The sequence below is a fragment of the Microtus oregoni genome, unplaced genomic scaffold (genome assembly GCF_018167655.1).
Source record: "Microtus oregoni isolate MIOR12 unplaced genomic scaffold, Mior012 000038F_ref0000394, whole genome shotgun sequence".
NCBI lineage: Eukaryota > Metazoa > Chordata > Mammalia > Rodentia > Cricetidae > Microtus > Microtus oregoni.
Genome location: NW_024543097.1, coordinates 17,074,090 through 17,086,286, shown reverse-complemented (window position 1 = coordinate 17,086,286; position 12,197 = coordinate 17,074,090).

Below are 12,197 nucleotides of genomic sequence, written 5' to 3'. Positions count from 1 at the left end.
ATCTATACTAATACAAATTATTCATATCTATATCATATCCCCCTTTAAATGTTAAAGAACGTTTATAAACCATATTTGGGAACATGGGCGCAGATTTTTCTTTCCAAACTGCTTCCTGCTGAATGGGGGCATTGTTAATTAGGTCTTTCATGGTATAACCTGTGTGCTAGTTTCATCTCAGTTGGCTGTTGAGCAAAGCAATTTTCTGAAGATGTTCACAGCAACCCTTCAGGAGGGCGTGGTCCATCATACCATATCGGAATAGAAGAAATGAACAGGGTCTCATCCTCTGTGAAAACAAAATAAGAAACTCCTTTCCAAAGCATCATGTCCTTAGATCCAAATTTCAAAGTCAAGGCATTTTCAAAGTATCTATGTTGGATTAGTTCAGCAGCATTTATAAACAAATATCTTTTAGTAGCTTTTGCTCTTTCCTCAGCATTCAAACAATTCAAAGAGAGCATAGTAGCATACAGTATAAAAAGTCTCTGTGTATTTTCCATCTTCGTGCGGGTTTAATCTCTATTTCATTTCTTTTTACTTCTATTTTATATTCTATATATATCTTTGACCTGGAATAACTCTGTGGACCAGGCTGTCCTTAAACTCTCAGAGATCTGCCTGTCTCTGCCTCCCAGGCATTGGGATTAAAGGTGTATGCTACTACACCTTGAAGTCACAGAGATCTGTTTGTCCCTGCCTTCTAGGCATTGGAATTACAGGCGTGTGCTGCCACACCTTGAAGTCACAGAGGTCAATCTTCCTCTGCCTCCCAAGTGTTGGGATTAAAGGTGTATACTACCACACCCAACAACTCTCTTCCTTTTTTTTTTTTAATTTAAGAACTTCAACTTTTAGCCTGCATATATTTTTAACACACAGTGAGCCATTTAGAAATTTTCATTGTCTTTGAATCTCTCTTTACTGTATATCTCTCTTTTTCTCACCACACGAGCCTTGAAATTACTGAGCAATATGGGTCGGATTAAAGCTGTGACTTTGACAGCTAGATTCAGCCCATTCCTTAGCTTTCCAGCCTCATGGCTGAGGTACTGGCTGTAGCCATCTTTACTGCCACAACTCTATGGCATTTCAAGGTCCCTGCCAGCAAGTAAGTTGCAGCATTATGTCCACAGATAACACACAAGTCCTCTCTCTGACGTCAGCCCTCCTGCCTCAAACAATCAGAGTTTGCCCTGGCAGGATGGCCCAGGAAGACAGCATTTTTAAGCGGCCCAGCTTTTTTCCTGCTATGGCTGAAAACCGAAAAGCATGCGTTCAGCTTTTTGTCAACACCGTTTAAGTGTTTCGTGGCAGGACCTCTTAATGAGCTGCAGGGTTTTGCAGCTGAAGCTGAGTCAGGAATCCTCTCTTCGATGAGGTGCTTGCTTGCCTCTAGCAAGCAGAGCAGACCCAAGAAATTGTTGCTACCACGTCGGGCGCCATTTTGTTGTAATAGGAGCAGCAGGACTCCATCCCCAGCACCCCGGCCACATGCTAGCATATGACCCGAAATAATTACACGGACACTGTATTCTTTTAAACACTGCTTGGCCCATTTCTACCTAACCTCTTCTAGGCTAATTCTCACATATTAATTTAGCCCATTTCTAATCATCTGTGTAGCACTGCTAGGTGTGCTTACCGGGAAGATTCTAGCCTACGTCCATCCTAGGTTGGAGCTTCATCATGTCTGTCTGCCCGGGAGCAGGGAGCATGGCATCTCTGAGCTCACTTCCTCTTCCTCCCAGCATTCTGTTCTGTTTACTCCTCCCACCTATGTTTTAACCTATCAGGGCCAAGCAGTTTCTTTATTGCTTAACCAATGAAATCAACAGATTGATATATGACTCTCCTACATCAAGAGATGGCAATGCCTCCAGAAGTTACTTTATTGTATAAGATTGTTTTGGCTATCCTGGGTTTTTTGTTTTTCCATATAAAGTTGATTAATGTCTGCTCAAGATCTGTGAAGAATTTCAATGGGATTTTAATGGGGATTGCATTGAATCTATAAAATGCCCTTGGTAGAATTGCCATTTTTACTATGGTGATCCTCCCAATCCAAGAGCAAGGGAGATCCTTCCATTTTCTGGTATCCTCCTCAATTTTTTTCTTCAAAGACTTAAAGTTCTTGTCAAATAGATCTTTCACTTCCTTGGTTAGGGTTACCCCAAGATATTTTATGCTATTTGTGGCTATCGTGAAAGGTGATGCTTCTCTTATTTCCCTCTCTGCTTCCTTATGCTTTGTGTATAGAAGGACAACTGATATTTTGGAATTGATTTTGTATGCTGCAATGCTACTAAAGGTGTTTATCAGCTGTAGGAATTCTTTGCAAGAGTTTTTGGGGTCGCTTATGTACACTATCGTATCGTCTGCAAATAATGAAAGTTTAACTTCTTCTTTACCAATTCGAATCCCTTTGATCCCCTTATGTTGTCTTATTTCTATTGCTAGAACTTCAAGCACTATATTGAAGAGATATGGAGAGAGTGGACAGCCTTGTCATGTACCTGATTTTAGTGGGATGGCTTTGAGTTTCTCTCCATTTAATTTGATGTTAGCTGTCGGCTTGCTATAAATAGCTTTTATTATAGTTAGGTATGGCCCTTGTATCCCTAATCTCTCTAAAATCTTTATCATAAAGGGATGTTGAATTTTGTCAAACGCTCTTTCAGCATCTAATGACATGATCATATGATTTTTTTTCTTTCAGTTTATTTATATGGCGGATTATAATGATAGATATTTGTATGTTGAACAAGCCCTGCATCCCTGGGATGAAGCCTCCTTGATCATAATGGATAATTTTTCTAATGTGTTTTTGGATTTGGTTTACCAGTATTTTATTGAGGATTGTCGCATCTATGTTCATGAGTGAGATTGGCCTGTAATTCTCTTTCATGGTTGAGTCTTTGTGTGGTTTTTGTATCAGGGTAACTGTAGCTTCATAGAAGGAATTTGGCAATGACTTTTCTGTTTCTATATTGTGAAATAAATTAAGGACTCATTGCCAAATTCCTTCTATGAAAGTCTAACTTTGGTATATGGTACTTATCTAAAAAAGTGTCCATTTCTTTAACATTTTCCAATTTTGTTGCATACAGGCTTTTGCAGTAAGATCTAATGATTCTCTGAATTTCCTCTGTGTCTGTGGTTATGTCTCCTTTTTCATTTCTGATCTTGCTAATTTGCATATTCTCTCTCTGCCATTTGATTAGTTTGGAAAGGGTTTTATCAATCTTGTTGACTTTCTCCAAGAACCAGCTTTTTGTTTCATTGATTCTTTGGATTGTTTTCTGTGTTTCTATTTTGTTGATTTCAGCACTCAGTTTGATTATTTCCAGGCTTCTACTCCTCCTAGGTGAGTCTGCTTCTTTTTTTTTCTAGAGCTTTCAGGTGGGCTGTTCAGTCTCCAATGTGAGCTTTCTCTGTTTTCTTTAAGTGGGCACTTAGTGCTATGAACTTTCCTCTTAGGACTGCTTTCATAGTGTTGTATAGGTTTGAGTATGTTGAGTCTTTATTTTCATTGAATTCAAGAAAGAGTTTAATTTCTTTCTTTTTTTCTTCCTTGATCCAGGTGTGGTTCAGTAGTTGACTGTCCAGTTTCCATGAGTTAGTAGGCTTTCTGGGGGTAGCATTGTTGTTGAATTCTAACTTTAATCCATGGTGATCCGATAAGACACAGGTGGTTACTAATATTTTTTTGTAACTGTTTAAGTTTGCTTTGTTACCGAGTATGTGGTCAGTTTTCGAGAAGGTTCCATGAGCTGCAGAGAAGAAAGTATATTCTTTCCTATTTGGGAGGAATGATCTATAGATGTCTGTTAAGTCCATTTGATTCATTCCCTCACTTAATCCTCTTATTTTTCTGTTAGGTTTCTGTCTGATTGACCTGTCCATTGGTGAGAGAGGAGTGTTGAAATCTCCTACTACTAGTGTGTGTGGTTTGATAACTGCCTTGAATTTTAGTAATGTTTCTTTTACGTTAGTGGGTGCTTTTATATTAGGAGCATAGATATTCAGGATTGAGACCCTGTCCTGATGAATTGTTCCCATTATGTGTAAAAAATGTCTGTCTCCATATCTTCTGATTGATTTTAGTTTGAAGTCAACTTTGTTAGAAATTAGTATGGCCACACCTGCTTGTTTCTTAGGTCCATTTGCTTGATAAACCTTTTCCCAGCCCTTTATTCTGAGTAGATGTCTGTCTTTGTGGTTGAGGTGTGTTTCTTGTAAACAGCAGAATGTTGGATCCTGTTTTTGTATCCAATCTCTTAGTCTGTGCCTCTTTATAGGTTAGTTGATTCCATTGATATTAAGTGATGTTAATGACCAGTGGTTGTTAACTCCGGTCAGTTTTTTCTTTTTTCTTTCTTTCTTTTTTTTTTGGTATTAAAGTTTGTGTGTTTCCCTTCTTCAAGTGGTGCTGGTGAAGGGTCATTAGATGTCTGAGTTATTGTGGGCATTGTTGGACTCCTTGGGTTGTGATTTTCCTTCTATTATTTTCTGTAAGGCTGGATTTGGGGCTACATATTGTTTAAATTTGTTTTTATCCTGGAAAATTTTGTTTTCTCCATTTATGCTGAATGAAAGCTTGGCTGGGTATAGTAGTCTGGGCTTGCATCCATGATCTCTTAGTTTCTGGAGTACATATATCCAGGACCTTCTGGCTTTCATGGTTTCCACAGAGAAGTCAGGTGTAAGTTTGATAGGTTTACCTTTATAAGTAACTTGGCCTTTTTCCTTTGCAGCTTTTAATATTCTTTCTTTATTCTGTATGTTTTGTGTTTTGATTATTATATGGTGAGGAGATTTTTTTTTTTTTTTTGGTTCAGTCTATTCGATGTTCTGTATGCTTCTTGAACCTTCAAAGGAATATCTTTCTTTAGGTTGGGAAAGTTTTCTTCTATAATTTTATTAAATATATTTTCTGGACCAATGAGCTGTACTTCTCCTTCTTCTACCCCTATTATTCTTAGATTTGGTCTTTTTATTGTGTCCCAGATTTCTGAATGTTTTGTGATGAGAATTTGTTGGTTTTGCTGTTTTCTTTGATCAGTCTGTTTATTTTCTCTATGGTATCATTTGTGTCTACCTTTTGTTTGTAATCTCTAATTGTTTATGGCAGTTTTTCACCTCCTGTTTAAAGTCCTCCATTAATTTCATATAATTCCCTTTTGAGTCGATTTCTTCTAATTCTTCTGGAGTAGGGTGTACAATTCTTCTTTTTTCAGAATCCCTGGATTCTAAAGATGTCATGCTGCCTTTCAGCTTGTTAGAGGAATTCTTGCATTGGTGCCTTCCCATCTCTTCCTTCAAATGGAGCCAGGAGAGGCCTGGTATCTTGGTCCAGTCTTTGCTGTGACTGAATCTCTGGGTGTATCTCTTCAGTGTAGAAACAGGAACTGTTCCAGTGCAGATGGAACTCCTCAGCACCGAAATATGGATGCCTGATAGTCCAATGACCCCAGGACAAAAGAGCAAACTTGTGGGGCAGGGCGCGTTTGAGTAGAGCACAGGAGACCCTGCAGCACAAACTGAAGGTGCCCAGGCTCCCTTGCGGAGGTCCTAGAGGCCTGCCTGATAAGCAGGCACTCACCGCTCTGGGTGGGTAGCCTCAGTATAGGAGCAGGAATCTGTTCCTGAGCAAAGGACCTTGCAAACTGAGCAGGCTTGGGGGCTGGTTCATGTGTAAGAAAGACAGCCCTGCAGAAGGAGCTGGGGGAGGGGGGGGGGGTTGTGCTCTCTTCTGGACAATCTGCCCCTGGATAGCACACACTCACCTGTCCAGATGGAACTCCTCAGCACCTAAACAGGGACTCCTGTTAGCCCAATGAGCCAGGACAAAAGGAAGAATGTGGCAGGCGGGGCAGGGTCCAGTGGAGCACAGGAGACCCTACATCACAAGCTGAAGGTGCCTGGGCTCCCGTGCAGGGGACCTTGAGTCCTGCCGGGTATGCAGGCACTCAAGGCTCTGGGTGGGTAGTTTTATTGTAGGAGCAGAGAATTGTTCTTGAGCAAGAGACCTAGCAGACAGCAGGGCAGGCTTGGGGGGGGGGGGGCTGGGGGGCTGGGTCGTGTGTAAGAAAGACAGCCCTGCAGCAGGAGCTGTGGGAGGGGGGTTTGTGCTCTCTTTGGGGAAAATCCGTCCCTGGATAGCACACATTCACCCATCCAGATGGAACTCCTCAGCACCTAAACACGTGGCAGGCAGGGCGGGGTCCAGTGGAGCACTCTCACAACAATATTTTATGGAATATTTCTATTTTAATCCTGTCTATTTTGAGTTTTGTCACCTTCATGTAAGAACATGGATATCAAGTTTTATAGGTACAGGCATTTGTACTACATGATTTTATTGGAGACATATTATGCCTTTATTTGATATTTTTCTATGCCTGCAATTGAAAAGTTAGGTGTTTTAATGGTCTTCCAAAGTTGTCCTGTGTCCCTGTTTCCAATCATGGATTTTTTTCTTTATGAGCTATTAATTCTCTGCATTAGTATAACTTGACTTTTGCTTAGTAATTCCACATCTTTAGTGAATGTTGTTTTCATATCTTAAATAGACTTGTTTTCACATTATTTTTTTTTATTTTTATTTTTATGCAGTATATTCATGTCGTCTATGAGCTTTTTGAATATCCTCATAAACAATCTTCTCAATTTTTAGTCCGGGAATTTTTCCAAGCCATTCTCACTGGGGATCTATTATTAAGAAGTTAGTAATTTTTTGAGTTTTTATGGTTTTGTTTTACCATGGTACTTCCATAGGTAGAGTTGGTTGGTTCTGTGGGGGTGTGGGATTGGCACTTGTGATCTGGAAACCAATTATTTGTAGTATGTATAGTAGCTAGAACTGCAGAGGGTGAGGGATAGGGTCAATGTCTGTTTCCTTGATCAGTGACCCCATGAGCTGGGCAGACAAGGAAAGTTTTGGCTAGATGCCTGTGTCTAGAATCTTAGGAAAAAGTAATGCAGGGAAGCGTGAGTTGGAAGGAACTTATATATTATTCCATGGAGTTTGGTTTGAACTGATGACAGCCTTTTAAAAACTTGAAATACTTTTATCATTTTAAACTATGTTGTTATATGAAACTCTTCTGATGGTACAATCAAATTATTAGTCTGCAGCTAAAAGCATTGAGGATTCTCTCTATACTTTAGAGTCAAGCAAAGAAGTATCTTCATCTCCTAGGTATGAAAGTTTGCTCTAATCCTTTGTCAGTGGGAAAATGATGCAAGTAACAAAAAATTATTTTAAAATAAGTTTCTTCATGGTTTCTTATAAGTAAGTTTTTGATTTTTATATCTGTTTTAGATATTCAGTTACACTGAGGTCTGTGAATACTTTTTGAACAAATAAATGAAAATTTTGGTTTTGGATTTAGAGTACTACACATCTCAGAATGAATTTAATTTTGGTAGGTATAGGTGAGATGAATAGAGGAAAAACTTATATAATTCTATTTCAGTTAAAAGTTTAGACTTATGTATGTTGTAGATCAGATATTTAGAGCAACTTTTATTTATCTATCAGTGATCTAAACTATAAGCAAACCCATGTGAGGCTTTGATATTAATCAAGGTTGGGAGAGATATAGTTAATAGATATTGATGTAATCAATAATATTGCATGTAAATATGGACACTTTGAATTTTATTGGGCTTTGTATATTTCACACAAGATCTGAAAATTTAAATAAAAAAAATATTTGAAATTTACCCAAGACATAAACCCAACACCATACCATGAGGAAGAACTGTGAACAGAGAGATAAGTAAGATTAGAAGTCACACAAAACCTTATCTTATATTGAAACTACCAAACTAATAATAAATAAAATTCAGAAGTATGTATTAAAATTTGGGTAACAAAAGGTCATGCCTGAGGTAGACTCACAAAGAGGATATATAATATTAGACAGAGAAGTGACAAAAGTAGTTCTTAAAGATTATTAATTTGAGGAAGCCTTATAAAGAAGTATACAGAAATTCCTTCTGTTATTTTTGCAAGAATTCGTAAGTTTCAAATTATTAAAAAGTAACAACAATAGACACACTTGCTTTTTGTTTCTTTTTTCCTTTAAGGTAAAGGTTATCTGCTAAGAAATTTAAAGAACGTATTGAAAGAGTGCATTCTAAAGAACTTAAAACAATGTCTGCCACAGGGTAAGTTTTAGCTATATAAGCATCTGCATTTAGAGAAAGGTTAATTTGGTAATAGTGCTTTGGAAAGTAGAACAGTTCAAGCTATTCAGGGAAGAAATGATGATATAAACTGTTATTTTAAGATGTGTATTATATGCATTTAAACAGAATTGTTTCTTAACCCATAATAAAATCATTGAAATTCTGCAAAGAATATGTTATCTGAGGTCAAGGAATTGATAAATCTGAAATGAAATGAATGCCATCTCCATGTGTGACTCATGCAACTCATATTTTCAGCAGCATATGCAAATGAAGCACCATGATGAGAGTTAGTGTACTATTTTTATATTTTCCATTTTGCCAGTTCTATCATTGTTTAATATCAGGAATAAAGAACAGCCATTCAGTATCTAATGTGTGAAAAATTACTCTTGTATTAAGGATGCAGATGCTCAGCAAAATTCTTCTCATCACTGAGAAGCTCAATATTTGTTTGAGAATCTAAGCAAAGACTGTCCTAATGGGACTCAGAAGGCCAGTGGAATTCAAATCATGCTTAGCAAGGAACTGTAGTTCAGAGCAGTGTCGCCAGCACAGTGGTGAATAATGTGTCAAAACCAGCTCCTCTGTTTCCTGTCTCCTTGCTTCTATAAGCCATTTGTTTTATTTCTCCCAAAATTTTATAGGAACAATCATTTCAATGTTTTTGTTTTTTCTTCTTCAGATTTTTATTTTTCATTTTATCGAGAAGATAATATAACATTTACTTTTATTGTACCTCCCTCCATATATTTTTGTATATCTTTCTACTCTAAATTAATGTCCTCTTTGATTTTTAATTGTTATTGTATGTACATTTGTATATACATATATATCCCCAAATATAACTTCCTTATTGTCTTTAATGTATATTTTTTGTATATGTGATTTCAGGGCTAAGCATTTGTGTGCTCTTCCCTGTGGAAACCACTACTCCCATTTTCAACTCCCCTAATTTCTTATACTTCTTTGTGTATGAGTGAGACCTCATGGGCTTTTCTCTGTTTACTTTGACATGTTTGTTAGTATTGTACTTTTTCAAAACACATTTTGGCAGTCATGTTGGTGAGACTATGTGTGTAGCTTCTGACATCACTAGAAGATAGAATCTCACAGTAAAATTCTTTATCCTCTGAGATTAAAATCTTTCTTCCTCCTCATCCACAATATTTCCTGAACCATACATGCTGTAGTGTTATGTCAATGAATCTATGGGAATTAGGCTTTACAACTATGCATTTTGATTGTGATTTTCTGTAGTAGTTTCCATCTGTTGCATAGAGATGTTTTCTGGATGAGAGCCAAAGACTATATTTATCTGAGGGTATAATGACAAATGCTGACAAATTGTTGTTATAGATTATGCTAGTTTGGTAAATTAGTGGTTGTATATCCCCCCTACCAACCATGAATTCACTAGCAGTGAGCAGTTAGCTAAATTTCAATAAGAGACATGATCTTTCATTTATTGAACAGGTCTTAAGTCTAATCAGTGAATTGATGCTTATCATGAAAGTATGTACGTCATTATTAAACTCTTCAGGTTATCATGCCAGACTGATTATTGATGTGATTCATAATCATCATAATTGGGTGGCATTGTTGGTAGCATCTTTACTTTAGAATCTTGTAGGGTGCACTCTAGTACTATCTAAGTGAGTTGTCAGGAAGAAGCACTCAGCTCATTTCCAGCTCAAGGGTCTCTGGGCCCTAACTCTGAAGGGCATGGTAGCATCAGCAATTGGGATTTGCCTTCCACTTTAGGGGATTACCAAGGGCAACAGAAACCGGATGCCTGTTTCAGAAGCCTCTTGTTAGCCCTAACCAAAACCTTAAAAGAGAGCTTTTCATGTCTAGTATTTGGCTTTTTGTTAGTTGGTCTTTAACTCTTTGAAATAACGCCATTAGCCCTAATAGGAAAAGATCATTAACACTGTGGATATTCCTTTATGCACGGGAATGATTATTTGCTGCTTGTAAAAAATTAAATACTTTGGTATTTACAACATTATTTATTGTAAAATATGAATTAGTACTAGATGATCATTGAAACTTCCATTGATCATATTATATTTTATCATATGTTATTTTTACCTAGTGTAGTTGTACCCAAAATAAAATGGAAATAAGTCAAAATGAATAAAATGCCAATAACAGATAATTATACTTGCTGTTGCTAAATCTAAAGGACATCTAGATCTTCTTTTATAAACCATTTGTAAATAAATTAAATGGATTTTTCTGCTCTTATTCCAGACTCATCTATTTTAAATGTCTTAGTTTACTTAATAGAATAATTAAACTCAGGGTTAGATCATAACAGAATCAATATAGTTACAGTAACTTTGCATCAAGAAACCACAAGTTGACATGCAAACTCTGAAAACCAGGAAACCAAGTCATTATGAGGGAAACAAGTAGAATGTGTGGTTTGGTCTGTTCAATGAACGTATAAAACTTTTACCATTATGCAAGCAAAAGTTTTAATTGTGGGTTTCTTCATCTGAAATTCCAGAAAGCACTCTGTTCCCCGAAGGAAAGTAGAATTCCATGTCACCCTGTCAGCATCACCATCGGACTTGTTTTATGTTGCATGATTCTTCTTCACCTTTTTCTTATTCCACTGAAATGGCAGACAGCTAAAGTGTATTGAGACTATTTTAACTCACAATGAAACCTGGAAAGAAACCTAAACTATTGCTCTGGATGGAACATAGTAACCTTCTGCTCCACTTCTGTGAGATGCGATTGTTTACAAGAGGACAAATGAACAACTTCAATAATTTTAAAGTTATTCATTAAAGTTAAGAGCAAACTTTTATCTTATCACAGTAAAGCAATCTCAGAAGATATGAATTTACAATGATATACTATAGTGTTTAGATATATGAGAATTGTATGTCTGCCCCAAATATACTTTTTTCAATTTGTTTGCTGAAAATAAGAACCATATGAAAATATTAAATCTTATTTTGTTTGATATTATTTCCTACTAACACATTTAACAACATTCCAGTGATAAAGACAAACATTTACCTAATCAAAATGTACTCAAAAGTGCTATCTATATAACCAGCTAGCTAAAATTGTCCATTTTGCCAACCAGAAATATAATATTTAATTGACTTCATATACAGGAAGTCACTCCCCCCATTGTTGTTTGCTTTAATGTTTGGAGTTGAGTTTTATGAGTGTTTGTCTTTTAACTTTTCCACTTTTTAAACACTTTTTTAAAATTCCAAATCATGCAAATCACTCAATTCCATTTGCAGTCAGAATTTTTGGTTATCAAACTTCATAGGGGAGCATACATTCACAGGTGTTTATGAGGCATATGGACCACCTAGAGCTATCAGGCAATAGCTTAAACAAAGAAATATAGACTTGAAGTAAATTTCCTTGTTTAATTTATCTCCTCCTTCATCAGTGAAATTGATAAAATAATATGACACGGTCTAGTATACCTAACTTTTAAAGTCTGTAAATCTTAGGTGAACATCTAATTTTTAAATTTTCTGGTACCTTTCTGAATTTATAGCAATATTCTACTCTCCTTATTCACTAATTTTTTTAAAGAAATGATTTTTTTTCCTAACGTGATCCATAAGAAAGTTTTCTTTTCCCAGTACCATTCTCTTTCAATTTGATTTTCTATAGGAACTGCACTGTGTCACTCAGCTTTTCTTACACTTTGATTTGAATACTGAGGTAGGAAAAGGCAAAATTCACAAATCTATAATACATTTAACTTTTACCATATTATTTAATATGAGTCTGATATAACACAGTATTCAATTAAATCACTCATCTTATGACTCAGTTTTCTTTATTAATTTTTCTCTCTCTATGGCCTACATTAGCATCAGACATTCAAAATCCCCCATTTGGGTTGTTGAACAAAAAGCAAAAATTCTAAATACAATCCCTTGTCCAGATCTCAACCTAATCCTCCTGTCTCATTCCTTTGTATTTCTCATTTAGAACAATATGTCAGACTT